General features: G+C 38.2%; 1 protein-coding gene across 4 annotated transcripts in view; it reads left to right on the forward strand.

Moving 5' to 3' along the window:
• Window positions 1–14216, forward strand: part of ZNF221 (zinc finger protein 221) — an 83396-nt gene that overhangs the window by 34539 nt on the left and 34641 nt on the right. The gene's annotated exons all lie outside the window — the stretch shown is intronic.

Raw genomic sequence — 14216 nt, forward strand, 5'->3', positions numbered from 1 at the left:
TTATTATATGGGTCTGGATTCATCTGTGATTAAAAATGCTCAAAAAAGGAGATGCAATCGTCCAGCAGGACATGAAACAAAATCAGCAAAATTCTCCACTTTTCTTGCGCTTAGTTTTCTTTCATTCGCAGGATACTGAAGAAAGTATTATAGTATTGAATAGGCTCTACCCTATATAAAATCTAGAAAAAATTCAGTTCAGATTAACGAATCACATCACTTCTTGCTCTCAGAATCAGGAATCTGTAAAGGTGTCTTATGATTTGCCAAAGTGTCTATGAATATTCAGTAAGGAGAGGGAGGTGAAGTCAGGGATTAATACATGAAATGCAGATAATACAGAAAGCTATACTATTCACTTTTCTCCTAGGTAGAAACTAAATATTTTTTCCAACTTTATTATGAAAGGGTAAAAAACAAAAAATGGAAGTTGACTACAAAGGAGTAGCTGTAAACATCTGAACAATGTTCAATTTGGACTAAGGCAGGAGACCAGCAGGGCGTGATTCCAAGATCAGGTAAGAAACCTGCTGAAACCGGCAAGTGATGGAAAGCAACCTGTAAGTTCCCTTTGCTACCTATCAGTATAAGACACTCCCACCAGCGCCATGACAGTTTATAAATGCCATGGCAACACCTGGAAGTTACCAACCCCTTTTCTAGAGATTTCCGAGTAACTCACCCCTTAATTTGCATGTAATGAAAAGTTGGTATAAATATACCTAGCCAACAGCCCATATGCTGCTACTCTGGGCACACTGCCTATGGGCTCTTTGTCTGCAAGGAACAGTCACTGAGCTTTAACACTGCTGATTTGATAAACCTGCTTTCTTCCACTGCTGGCTTGCTGTTGAATTCTTTCCTGAGCAAAGCCAAGAAACTGCCCTGCATCAATGCCATTTCAAATTCTGGATAAGTATTCTCTCTACTTTAATAAGAGGAAGAGAGAAATGTAATCACCCAATGGACTCATCTTGCCCACTGCCCAGATAGAGCCAATTTATCAAGACAGGAATTGCAATAGAGAAAGAGTTTAATACACGTAGAGCTGGCTAAATGGGAGACCAGAGTGAAGACTGAACTCTGCCCTTTTTTCTTTTCGTACTCAAATTCCTATCTAAGGGTCTGGGGAGTCAAGCCCTCCAAACCATAAAGTCTCATGAGAGGGGTTTTAATTTAACCCTATATAATGTGACTTACTTTCCAACCTGTCATAACACCTCATGACATATAAGAAAGGAAATCAAAATACTTCAACCCCAAATATGTTTCATTGCCCTATCATGAAATAGCCCTGCAAAGTTGTCCTTTGTGGAGAAAAATCTACATTCTGTAGAGAATCTCATTTCCTTTTTCCAGGCCATTTTTTCTGATCCGGGAGAGAATCAACTAAGAGTCTGACACATTTTTTTTTTTTTTTTTAGAGTTTTGCTCTTGTCATCCAGGCTGGAGTGCAATTGTGCAATCTCAGCTCACCACAACCCCCGCCTCCTGGGTTCAAGCGATTCTCCTGCTTCAGCCTCCCAAGTAGCTGGGATTACAGGCATGCACACATCAAAAATGCAAAAGCCTGAAAAGACGTAGCAAAAGGCCAATCCTCTGCAATAGCGATGTTATTTATAGGGATAATTGGGGAAGTTGCAAATTTGTGACCTCCAGAATAATGATTGGTAATTATTTATCCCTACATCTTAGCAGAATTCAGGCCTTTCTTATAATCCTAAACTTGTGGCCTTTTATTAGCGCTCTTGTGAGCAAAGGCTGCTCCTTTCCCAAACAATGCAAATCTAAAGACAACTACCCTGAACATGTTTCTCCTATAAGTGTGTCTATATGAGATTTAAATATGTTACTCAAATTCAGATTTGAGAAAATAGCCTTACTTAATCCTTGGATGTCACTGGACATTTTACGAACTCAATTTCCTTTAACATTATTACTACTAGAGGTAGTGGTACTGCTAATATTTTAAAATCAACTTTATTAAGTATAATTTATATTAAAACATACCCATTTTAAAGTGTAAAGTTCAGTACATTTGATGAACGTGGTACACTTGTGTAAAGCCACCACACTCAAGATACAGATATTTGCATCACACACCAAAAAGTTCTCGTTAGCCCTGCTATGATTGTTCTATCATGTCCCCAGCCCCAAGCACTAATCTGCTTTCTGTTATGAAAAATTAGTTGTTTTCCTGCCAAAGAATCTCATACAAATGAAATCATACAACATGTACTCTGATATGTCAAGCTTTTTTGACACAGCATTTTTTTTTTTTAGTTGGAGTCTCACTCTGTCGCCCAGGCTGGAGTGCAGTGGCGTGATCTTGGCTCACTGCAAGCTCCGCCTCCTGGGTTCACGCCATTCTCCTGCCTCATCCTCCCGAGTAGCTGGGACTACCGGCACCTGCTACCACATCCAGCTAATTTTTTGTATTTTTAGTAGGGACGGGGTTTCACTGTGTTAGGTAGGGTGGTCTCAACCTCCTGACCTTGTGATCTGCCTGCCTCAGCCTCCCAAAGTGCTGGGATTACAGGCATGAGCCACTGCGCCCGGCCAACACAGCATGTTGTTAAAATTCATTCCGGTTGTAATACTTGTTCTTACTGTTGAGTACTCTTCAATGATACGGATATATCACAACTTATTAATCCATTTATTTCTTGATAAACATTTGGAATGCTTTCAACTTTTTGCTGCTATGAGCAAAGCTGATGTGGACATTTCACCACAACGATCTGTGTAAACATATGTTTTTACTACTGTAGTTTAGATTCCTAATAGTGAAACTGCTGGCTTATATTTTATAGCATCATGAAAGCATAAATGATGTGCAATACACTGACCATAAAGTATATAATTTGATGAGACTTAACATATGGACACACTTAAGAAACCATGCCACAATCAAGGTAATGGACATATCCATCACACCCAAAACTTCCCTCATGACACTCTGTAATTTTTTTTATAGGCTTAACTTTATCAGAAATTGTCAAATTATTTTCCAAAAGGGTTGTAATTTTTATATTTCCATCAAAATGTATGAAGATTCCAGCATCTCCAATCTTCACCAACACTTGGTGGTGTCACACTTTTTAAGTCATTCTGTGGGTGTGTAGTGCTTACTGTGGTTTTTGTTTGCATTTTACAGGTGACCAAATATTCATTACATTTTATGTGCTTTTTGGCCATTTATGTATTTTGTTAAGTGTCTGCTCAAATCTTGAGCCGATTTTTTTAACTGGGTTAGTTGTCTTATTATCCATGAATTAAAAGAGTTATTTTATATTTTGGATAAAAAACCTTTTGTCAGCTATATGTAGTGAGAATAGTTTCCTCCACTCTGGGCATGTATTTTTATCTCTAACAAAATCTTTTGAAGAGCAAGTTTTTATTTTTATGAAGTCCAATTCATCAATTTTTTTACAGTTAGTTTAAAAAAATTATATCTAATAAATATTTGTTGACTCCAAAGATAAGATTTTTCTCGTATGTTTTCTTCTAGAAGTTTTATAAGCTTTAGCTTTTATATTTAGGCCTGTCATCCAAGTAATTACTATTTGTATAGGTATTTCCAACTCATTTTTTAAAAAGACTCTTCCCTTCTTTAAATTACTTTAGACCTTTGGTACAAAATCATTTGACCATATATGTGTGTGGGTTTATTTCTGACTTCCGGACTCCTTATAGTGTTCTTTTGATTTATATGTCTAATTTGATGCCAATATTATGCTGTTTTGATTGCTTTAGCTTTATAAAAAGTCTAGAAGCCAGGCAACATAAGTTCTCCAACTTTTTTTTTAAGGTTATTTTGGCTATAGATGCTTTGGATTTTCATATGAATTTAACAATCAGCTTGTCAATTTCCTCAAATAAGCCTGGTGAATTTTTTTTTCCTGAGACAGAGTCTCACTCTGTCACCCAGGTTGGAGTGCAGTGGCATGATCTCAGCTTACTGTAACCTCCACCTCCTGAATTCAAGCGATTCTCTGCCTCAGTCTCCCGCGTAGCTGGGGCTACAGGTGTGCACCACCACACCTGGCTAATTTTTGTAGAGACAGGGTTTTGCCATGTTGGCCAGGCTAGTCTTGAACTCCTGGCCTCCAGTGATCCACCCTTCTTGGACTCCTATAGTGCTGGGATTACAGGCATGAGGCACCACACCTGGCCAGCCTGCTGAAATTTTAATTGGGATTGCATTCAATTTATAGATCAATTTGGTAAGAATTGATGATTTAACAATATCGTATCTTCCAATCCTTAGTCATACTATATTGCTGCATTCATTTAGGGCTCTTTTAATTTCTCTTGGCAATATTTTATAGTTTTCAATGTAGATGTCATGAATGTCTTTGGTTAGATTTACCTTTAAATAGTCGTTTTTAAAATAAACCTCATATTTAAAATCTTTAGATTTACAGAAAAATTGAGCAGGTAGTAGAGGGAGTTCCCATATATTCTATACCCAATTTCCCGTTATTAACTTCTTACATTAGTATGTTACATTTGCTAGAATTAATGAACCAATATTGATACATTATTATTAACTAAAGTCCATGGTTTGTTGAGATTTATTTAGTTTTAAACTAATGTCCTTCTTATGTGCCAGTATTCCATCCAGAATATCATGTTATATTTAGTTTATCATGTCTCCTTAGGCTCCTCTTGGTTGTGATGGTTTCTCAGACTTTCCTTGTTTTTGATGACCTTGACAGTTTTGAGGAATGCTGGTTGGATGTCTTGTAGAATATCCCTCAATTGGATTTTTTTCCTCATAATCAATTAAGGTTATGGATTTTGGGGAAGTAAAGTGCCATTTTTATCATGTCATTCAAGGGTACATGATCAATATAAACTATCACTCTTGATGTTGACCTTGATCACGTAGCTGAGGTAGTGTTTGTTAGGTTTCCTCACCCTTTTTCCCTTTTCTCATATTGTACTCTTTGGAAGGAAGTTGCTATGATAGCCCACATGGAGGAAATAGGGAATTATATCCCATCTCCTTGAGGGCAGAATAGCTGTAAAAATTATGTAGAAATATTTCATATTTTCAATATTACTAATATTATAAATAATGGTTTTTATTTTTCATTTCTGATTGTGTATTTATCTATTTTGTTTTTTAGGTTCAATCAGTTTTTGCTTTATGTATCTTGGAGCTCTATTTTTAGGTGCATACACAATTAGGATTGTTAGGTCTTGTTAGTGAATGGATCCTCTATAATTGTGTAATGTCTCACTTTATCCCTGGAAGTTTTCATTGACCTAAAGTCTAAATTGTCTGATAATAATGTAACCACATCAGCCATACATTTTTTCTTTTTATTGTGGTAAAATATGCATAGCATAAAATTTACTGTTTTAACTCTGTTTAAGTGAACAGTACCGTAGTGCTAAGTATGTTCACAATGTTGTGCAACTATCACTACTGTCCATCTCCAACTTTTTCTTCATCACATACTGAAGCTCAGTACCCATTAAACAATAACTTCACATCCTCTCTCTCCCCAGCCCCGAGTAATTGCTGTTCTACTTTCTGTTTCTGTGTATTTGACTATTCTAAGTGCCTCGCATAAGTGAAATCATACAATATTTGTCCTTTTATGTCTGACTTCTTTCACTTAACATAATGTCTTTAAGCTTCATTCATGTTATCACATGTGTCAGAATTTAATTCCTTAAGGCTGAATAATATCTGTTGTATGTATATACTACATTTTGTTTATTCATTTATCCACATTTGAGTTGTTTCCATCTTCTAGATATTGTGAATAATGCTGCTATGAACATTGCTATACAAATATCTGTTCAAGTCTCTGTTTTCAGTCATTCTGTGTATACACCCAGAAGTGGAACTGTTATATCAAATGGTAATTTTATGTTTTTTTTTTTTTTGAGGAACTACTGTATGGTTTTCCACAGTGACAACACCATTTTACATTTCCACCAGAAATGCACAAGATTTCCAATTTCTCCACATCTGTGCCAACACTTGTTGTATCAGCAATCTTTTGATTAGTGCTTTCATGGCACATATTTTTCATCACTCCATTTTCAGTCTCTCTATATAATTATATTTAAAGTGAGTTTCTTATATCTAGCTTATAGTTGGGTCACTTTTTTTCATTGTTGTTGTTTATTTGTTTTTGAGACGGAGTCTCGCTCTGTCGCCCAGGCTGGAGTGCAATGGCGCAATCTCGGCTCACTGCAAGCGCCTCCGCCTCCCGGGTTCATGCCATTCTCCTGCCTCAGCCTCCCGAGTAGCTGGGACTACAGGCGCCCGCCACCACGCCAGGCTAATTTTTTGTATTTTTAGTAGAGACGGGGTTTCACTGCGTTAGCCAGGATGGTCTCGATCTCCAGGCCTTGTGATCCACCCACCTCAGCCTCCCAAAGTGCTGGGATTACAGGTGTGAGCCACCATGCCTGGCCAGGTCACATTTTTTAAATAAATAATGTGACAAACATTGTCTTTATGTAGTTAAATTAGACACTTCACATTTAATGTAATTATTTATATGGTTTGATTTATACCTACCAATTTATTATTTTTGTGTTTGTCTCTTTTTGTTCCTATGTTACCTCCTTTCTTTCTTCTTTTGGATTATTTGCATTTTTTTAATGCTCTATTTTTATTTACTTTTTTTTTTTTTTTTTTTGAGACAGAGTCTCGCTGTGTTGCCCAGGCTGTACATGTTATTTTTAAACTACATGACTTTGGTTTTATCTTTTGTTTTGTTTGATTTAGTGTTGCTTTAGAGACCCATGTATACATACCTAACATATTGTGGACTATTTTGAGCCAATATTTTATGGCTTCACATAAAACAAGGAAAACTTACAACTATTGAGGTCTGTTTATCCTCCCCTCTTTATGCTATAGTGTGTGTATTATATCTACATGCTCTGAAAAATCCCACCAATATTTTAATTTTTTATATTCAACCATCGTATATATTTTAAAGAATTTAAAAGGGGGAAATATTGTCTTATATGTACCAAGTTTACTATTTCTGTTTCTCTGCCTTCGTTCCTGAAATTTTCCTCTGATATTATTTCTCTTCAGCATTTCTTTTAAAGTATATCTGCTAGTGATGAATTCTCTTAGTTTTCTTTTGTCTGAGAAGGTCCTTATTTTATTTTCATTTCTGGAGGATATTTTCCTTGAATATAGTGTCTGGATTGACAATTCTTTACTTTCAGCACATTAAAATGCGGTTTTACTGTCTTCTGACATCCAGGGTTTCTGATCAGAAATTTGCATTCATTTGAAATGTTGTTGCCCTATTTTCAATGTATAATTTTTCTTTAAACACTTTCAAACATTTTTTTCTTTATCTTTGATATTTTAATAGTTTCATTATGATGTGCTGGGGTATGGTTTTCTTCGTTTTTAACATATTTAGGTTTTGCTGAGTTTTTTTTCAATCTGCAGATGTATTTCTTTTATTAAATTGGTGAAGTATTCGACTATAATTTATTTGAAAAGTTTCCTATTTCAATACCTTTCTCCTCCTCTTCTGGAATTCCAATCATGGGAATGTTAGATCTTTTAATGTTGTCCCAAATGTCCTTAGGGCTCAATTCAGTTTTTCTATTTTTGCTTTTTCTCCTTCAGATTCGATATTTTATACTATTCAGTTTTTAAGCTCAATAAGTTGCCTTTGTCATCTCCATTCTGCTACTGACTGATTTTAAATTTCAGTTATTGTATTTTGAAGTTCTAAAATTTCCATTTGCTTGCTTTTATAGTTTCTAGTTTTCTGACAACTTTTATATTTCCATTTATTTCAAATGCTTACCTATACCTCATGGAGAATGATTACAATAACTTTTAAAAGTCTCTGATAATGCAAAAATCTAGAACATTTAGGGGTTGGAATCTCTTGAATGGCTTTCTTCTTGAAGTTGGTCAGATATACCTGTTTTTCTTTTTACATGTCAAGTAATTTTGGATTGTATCCTGAGCATTTTCAATATGTTACAAGATTCTGGTCCTATTAAAATCTATAGAGAACATTGAGTTTTTGTTTGTTTTAGCAGGCAGCCAACCAGGTTAATTTCCTTTTTTTTTTTTTTTTTTTTTTCAGATGGAGCCTTGCTTTGTCACCCAGGCTGGAGTGTAGTGGTGTGATCTCAGCTCACTGCAGCTTCCGCCTCCTGGGTTCAAGCAATTCTTCTGCCTCAGCCTCTCAAATAGCTGGGATCACAGGTGCATGCCACCACACCCGGCTAATTTTTGTATTTTTAGTAGAGATGGGATTTCACCATGTTGGCCAGGCTGGTCCCAAAATCCTGATCTCAAAGTGATCTGCCCACGTCGGTCACCCAAAGTGCTGGGATTACAGGCGTGAGCCACTGCACCTGTACTTAATTTCATATCATAAGTTTTGTCTCATATTCTCTATGTGTTAGTTCTAAAAACTTTGCTGTGCTGTTTGGGTATGCCACTCAGTGAGCCACTCAGGGATTAGCTGATTTCTGAGCAATGGTTTATAACATAGTTCAGTTCTCAATGTATTTTCTATGTTCCTTTGGGTGTGTTATTTGAATGTGCAGCTTAGTGATGAGCCTTTAAATTATGTCAGTTCATCCACAAAACTGAGGTATCCCCTTCTCCAGCTCTGTCTTCTGAATCTTCTCTCACACTCTCTGGATTCTAAGGGCTTTCTTCCCAAGATCCTTTGACCCAAAAGATGAGATTCTCTCAGAGTTTTAGCCTCCCACCCTGTCACCCTTGGTTTACTCTGGTGAGAGAAAAGAGAAATATATAATAACTATCCCTCCCCACATTTTGAACAACAGAGACCTCTTTTTTTCCGTTTCTCTATGTAGACACATACATTTTCACTCAGGATTTTACATGCCCATATGCACTAATATTAGTGCAGTTCCACCATCAGTGCTGGCATTAGGAAGGGCCAGGAAAAAAAAAAAAAGAGATGAAAGGGAGTTTCCCCCATACATTCTGACTCACAGAGGCCCTCTTTCTAGTGTTCTGGACAGAAAGATGAGTTTCTTTTAGAATTGTTTCAAGAGGAATGCTTCCCGCATTTGCCCATTCGGTATGATGTTGGCTGTGGGTTTGTCATAGGTGGCTCTTATTATTTTGTTTCTTCAATAGCTAGTTTAACAGTTTTTAACTTGAAGCAGTGTTATTTTATTGAAAGCCTTTTCTGCATCTATTGAGATAATTTTGTGGTTTTTGTCTTTAGTTCTGTTATGTTAATGAATCACATTTATTGATTTGCGTATGTTGAACCAAACTTCCATCCCAGGAATAAAGCCTGCTTGATTCTGATGGATAAGCTTTTTGATGTGCTGCTAGATTTGGTTTGCCAGTATTTTGTTGAGGATTTTTGCATTGATAGTCATCAAGGGTATTGGCCTGAAGTTTTCCTTTTTTGTTGTGTCTCTACTAGGTTTTGGTATCAGGAGGATGCTGGTCTTATAGAAAGAGTTAGGGAAGAGTCCCTCCTCCTGTTTCTTGAAATAGTTTCAGTAGGAATGCTACCAGCTCTTCTTTGTGCATCTGGTAGAATCTTTAGCTGTGAATCTGTTGGTCCAGGGCTTTTATTTTGGTAGGCTATTTATTACTGATTCAATTTTGAAGCTTGTTATTGGTCTGTTCAGGGATTCAGTTTTTTCCTGGTTCAGTCTTGGGAGGATGTATATGTCCAGGAATTTATGCATTTCGTCTAGATTTTCTATTTTATGTGCATAGAATATTCATAATATTCTCTGATGATTATTTGTATTTCTGTGAGGTCAGTGGTAATATTCTCCTTGTCATTTCTGATTCTGTTTATTTGAATCTTCTCCCTTTTCTTCTTTATCAGCCCAGCTAACAATCTTTTTTTTTTTTTCCAAAAAACCAACTCCTGGATTTGTTGATATTTTGAATGATTTCTTGTGTCTCAGTCTCCTTCAGTCATCTCTGATTCTGGTTATTTTTGTCTTCTGCTAGCTTTGGGTTTGGTTTGCGTTTGGTTCTTTAGTTCTTTTAGTTGTGACCTTAGGCTGTCAAATTGAGATCTTTGTAACTTTTTGATGTGGGTGTTTAGTGCTATAAATTTCCCTCTTAACACAGCCTTAGCTGTGTCCCAGGGATTCTAGTATGTTGTGTGTTTGTTCTCATTAGTTTCAAAGAACTTCTTTATTTTTGCCTTAACTTTATTATTTACCCAAAAGTCATTCAGGAGCAGGTTAATTTTCATGTAATTGCATGGTTTTCAGCAATTTTTTAAAGTCTTGATTTCTATTTTTATTGTGTGGTGGTCCAAGAGTATGTTTGGTATGAGTTCCATTAATTTGCATTTGCTGAGGATTGTTGTATGTCTGATTGTGTGGTTAATTTTAGAGTATGTGCCATGTGGCTATGAGAAGAATGTATATTCTCTTGTTTTGGGGTGGAGAGTTCTGTACAGGTCTATTAGATCCATTTGGTCCAATTTTGAGTTTAGGTCCTGAACATATTTGTTAATTTTGTAATAAGTTTGTTAATAAGTTTGTAATACTGTCAGTAGGGTGTTGTAGTCTCTCACTATTATTGTGTGGGAGCCTAAGTCTCTTTGAAGGTCTCTAAGAACTTGCTTTATGAATCTGGGTACTCCTGTGTTGGGTGCATATATGTTTAACATAGTTAGGTCTTCTTGTTGAATTGAACTCTTTACCATTATGTAATGCCTTTCTTTGTCTTTTTTGATTTTTTTTTTTGGTTTAAAGTCTGTTTTGTCTGAAATTAGGATTGCAACCTCTGCTTTTTCCTGTTTTCCATTTGCTTGGTAGATTTTTCTTCATCCCTTTATTTTGATCCTGTGGGTGTCACTGCATGTTAGATGGGTCTCTTAAGGACAGAATACCAATGGGTCTTGGTTCTTTATCCAGATTGCCACTCTGTACCTTTTAATTGGAGCATTTAGCCCATTTACATTCAAGGTTAGTATTGATATGTTTGGATTTGATCCTGTCATCATGATGTTATCTGGTTATTATGCAGACTTGTTTGTGTGGTTGCTTTATAGTGTCACTGGTCTGTGCACTTCTGTGTGTTTTTGCAGTGGCTGGTAATAGTATTTCCTTTCCATATTTTGTGCTTCCTTCAGGAGCTCTTGTAAGGCAGATCTGGTGGTAGCAAATTCCCTCAGCATTTGCTTTTCTGAAAAGGATCTTATTTCTCCTTCACTTATGAAGCTTAGTTTGGCCAGATTTGAAATCCTGGCTTGGAATTTCTTTTCTTTAAGAATGCTGAATATTGACCCCCCATCTCTTTTGGCTTATAAGCTTTCTGCTGAGGTTCACTGTTAGTTTGATGGGCTTCCCTTTGTAGGTAACCTGTCCTTTTTCTCTAGCTGCCTTTAACATTTTTTTTCTTTCATTTCGACCATGGAGAATCTTTTGGTTATATGTCTTGTGGGTGATCTTCTTGTGAAGTATCTTGCAGTGGTTCTCTGCATTCCCTGAATTTAAATGTTGACCTCTCTAGCTAGGTGGAGAATTTGTTGTGGGTGATATCATAAAGTATGTGGTCTAAGATTCTCCATATCTCTTTCAGGGACACCAATGGGTTGTAGATTTGGTCTCTTTACATAACCCCATATTTCTTGGAGGTTTTGTTCATTCCTTTTCATTAATTTTTCTCTATTTTTGTCTGACTGTTTTACTTCAGAAAGCCAGTCTTCAAGCTCCAAGATTTTTTTCTTCAGCTTGGTCTATTCTGCTATTAATACTTGAGATTGCACTATGAAATTCTTGTAGTATATTTTTCAGCTCTATCAGGTTGGCCACATTCTTTTCTGTAGTGGCTATTTTGTCTGTCAGCTCCTGTATCATTTTATTGTGATTCTTAGCTTCTTTGGATTGGGTTTCGATGTACTCCTGCATCTCAATGATCTTCATTCCTATCCATATCCCGAATTCTATTTCCATCATTTCAGCCATCTCAGCTCTGTTCAGACCCTTGCTTAAGAGCTAGTGTGGTTATTTGGAAGAAAGAAGGTACTCTGGCTTTTTGAATTGACAGAGTTCTTCAGCTGGTTATTTCTCATCTTCATGGGGTGATGTTCTTCAATCTTTGAACTTGCTTTCCTTTGGATTTTTTTTCCTTTTATGCTATTTGATATCCTTGAGGGTTTGATGTGGTATAAGGTGAGTTCAGCTGACTGGCTTCATTTAAGGAAGATTTTAGGGGGCCAATGCTCAGCTCCCAACTCCTGGACTGCATGTTGTAACTCTGGTGGGCTTATATCGGGCCCTGACTTTGTTCTCTGGCTCCTCAAGGTTGGGAACGAACTACACTGGGGTGGCCAAGGTGTTCCCAGGCTGCTGGTCACTGCACTACCATGGATGGTGCCAAAGCATTTTTTAGTGCAGTGGCAGCAGGATTTGTCATCATTCTCACATGCCAGCTGCAGTGGCAGTGGCAGCATGGTGGGGTGTATGCTCATCAGCTATGGCAGCGTGATAGTGGGTACTGGGATGCCTGTTTCTGTGTGGGCACTTACAGCAGTGGTGGAGGCAGCATGGCTCAAGGGGGCAGGGGGGCCCCGCACTGGTGACTGTATGTGTAGTAGTGCTGGTGGTGGTGTTAGCATGGGGATGAGGCACTGGCTTCTGCAGGTATGTGTGTGTCCCCTGTGCATGTTCACACTGGTGGGGGTGGCTGCTCAGGGTGGAGGAGGGTCTGCTGTTCTCTGTGCCTAGTTTCACTTCAGAAGCAGTTTTGGCACGGGGGAGGTGGGCACTGGCTGGGCAAGGCTGATGGGCTCTTTAGCCACCAAGCTCTGATTGCAATGGCAGTAGGCAGGGGAAGGGGAGCAGAGTGCACTTCGCCAGCACCAGTGACAGTGCAGGGTACACATGCACATGTTCACTGGTGGGGCAGGGAAGGCAAAATTCACCCCCCAACACATGCACTGGGAAAGCCGTGTAGGGGTTGGCTCTGGGCTTGGGGGAAACTGCAGTGGGGGGAGGAAGTGGGCAGGCTGATGCGTGGCCACAGGGTCCATCCTGCTGGAGCTCTCTGCTGGTCAGGCATGGCCTGCCAGTGCAGGAGCAATGCTGTGGCCAGGACTTCCATTTGTAGAGACAAGGTCTGGCTCTGTCACGGAGGCTGGAGTGCAGTGGCTCGATTATAGGTCACTGTAGTCTCAAATACCTGGGCTTAAGCAATCCTCCTCCCTCAGCCTCTTGAGTAGGCCTATAGGTATGCACCACCACATCCAGTTAATTAAAAAAATTTATTTTTTTGTAGAGATGGGATCTTGCTATCTTGCCCAGGGTCTCAAATTCCTTGCCCCAAGTGATCCTTTTTCCTTAGCCTCCCAAAACGTTGTGATTGCAGGCATGCAACACTGCACCCAGTTTGATTTTTAAAAATTTCAATCTCTTTGTTAAAATTCTCTGATAAATTTTTGAATTGTTCTTCTGTGTTATCTTGGAGATCACCGAGTTTCCTTATAACAACTATTTAAAATTCTTGGTCAGGGAGTTCACATATTGCTGTCCCATTAGGATCAGTTACTGGTTCCTTGCTTTGTCCATTTGGAGAGGTTGTGTTACCTATTTGCTGTTGTTTCTTGAGGATGTACATCTATGTGTTTGAATGGAAGGATTTGCTATTTTTTTCAGTTTTCTCTGGCTTGTTTTTTTTTCTACTGGACATATTTGTTTAGAGATTTTTTAAAAAACAAATTCACTAGATTTTTTTTTTTTAATCCCACTAGGTCACTGGCTCCTTTTCAGCACTAGATGACACCTTATGCCCGTATTTGCCTTGGTTCTAGTAAACAATCAGAATGTCAGCCATCCTGAATGGGGGATGTCCCAAAGGGGATATCCTGATAGTCTGAGAAGGCTGGTTAGGGGTTCATGCCCAGGAGACCTGTGTATCAAGCCTCCTACACAGTGCTGCTGAACAGCTCCTCTGATTTGGTGTCTCTCTTGGCTAAGTTACAAAGCGGAGTTCCCAGGGCTTGAGACGGTAGTTCCACTTCCCACCTTGGTTTCTGGCTGTCCTCAGGTATATTTCTCCCTTTAGGCATTCCTGATGCTTCCTGTGGGTTGAGGTGGGGACAGGACTCTCCTGCCAGTGATTCTAAGCTGGTGGGGACTGTCCACCTCAATCTTGCTTTTTCCAATGTAGAAACCATGAGTTTGGGGAAATTTTTTCATGCCCTTAGCACCAGGCAGATTGGAGGGAGGGACAT

The sequence above is a fragment of the Pongo abelii genome, chromosome 20, assembly GCF_028885655.2.
Source record: "Pongo abelii isolate AG06213 chromosome 20, NHGRI_mPonAbe1-v2.0_pri, whole genome shotgun sequence".
Lineage (NCBI taxonomy): Eukaryota > Metazoa > Chordata > Mammalia > Primates > Hominidae > Pongo > Pongo abelii.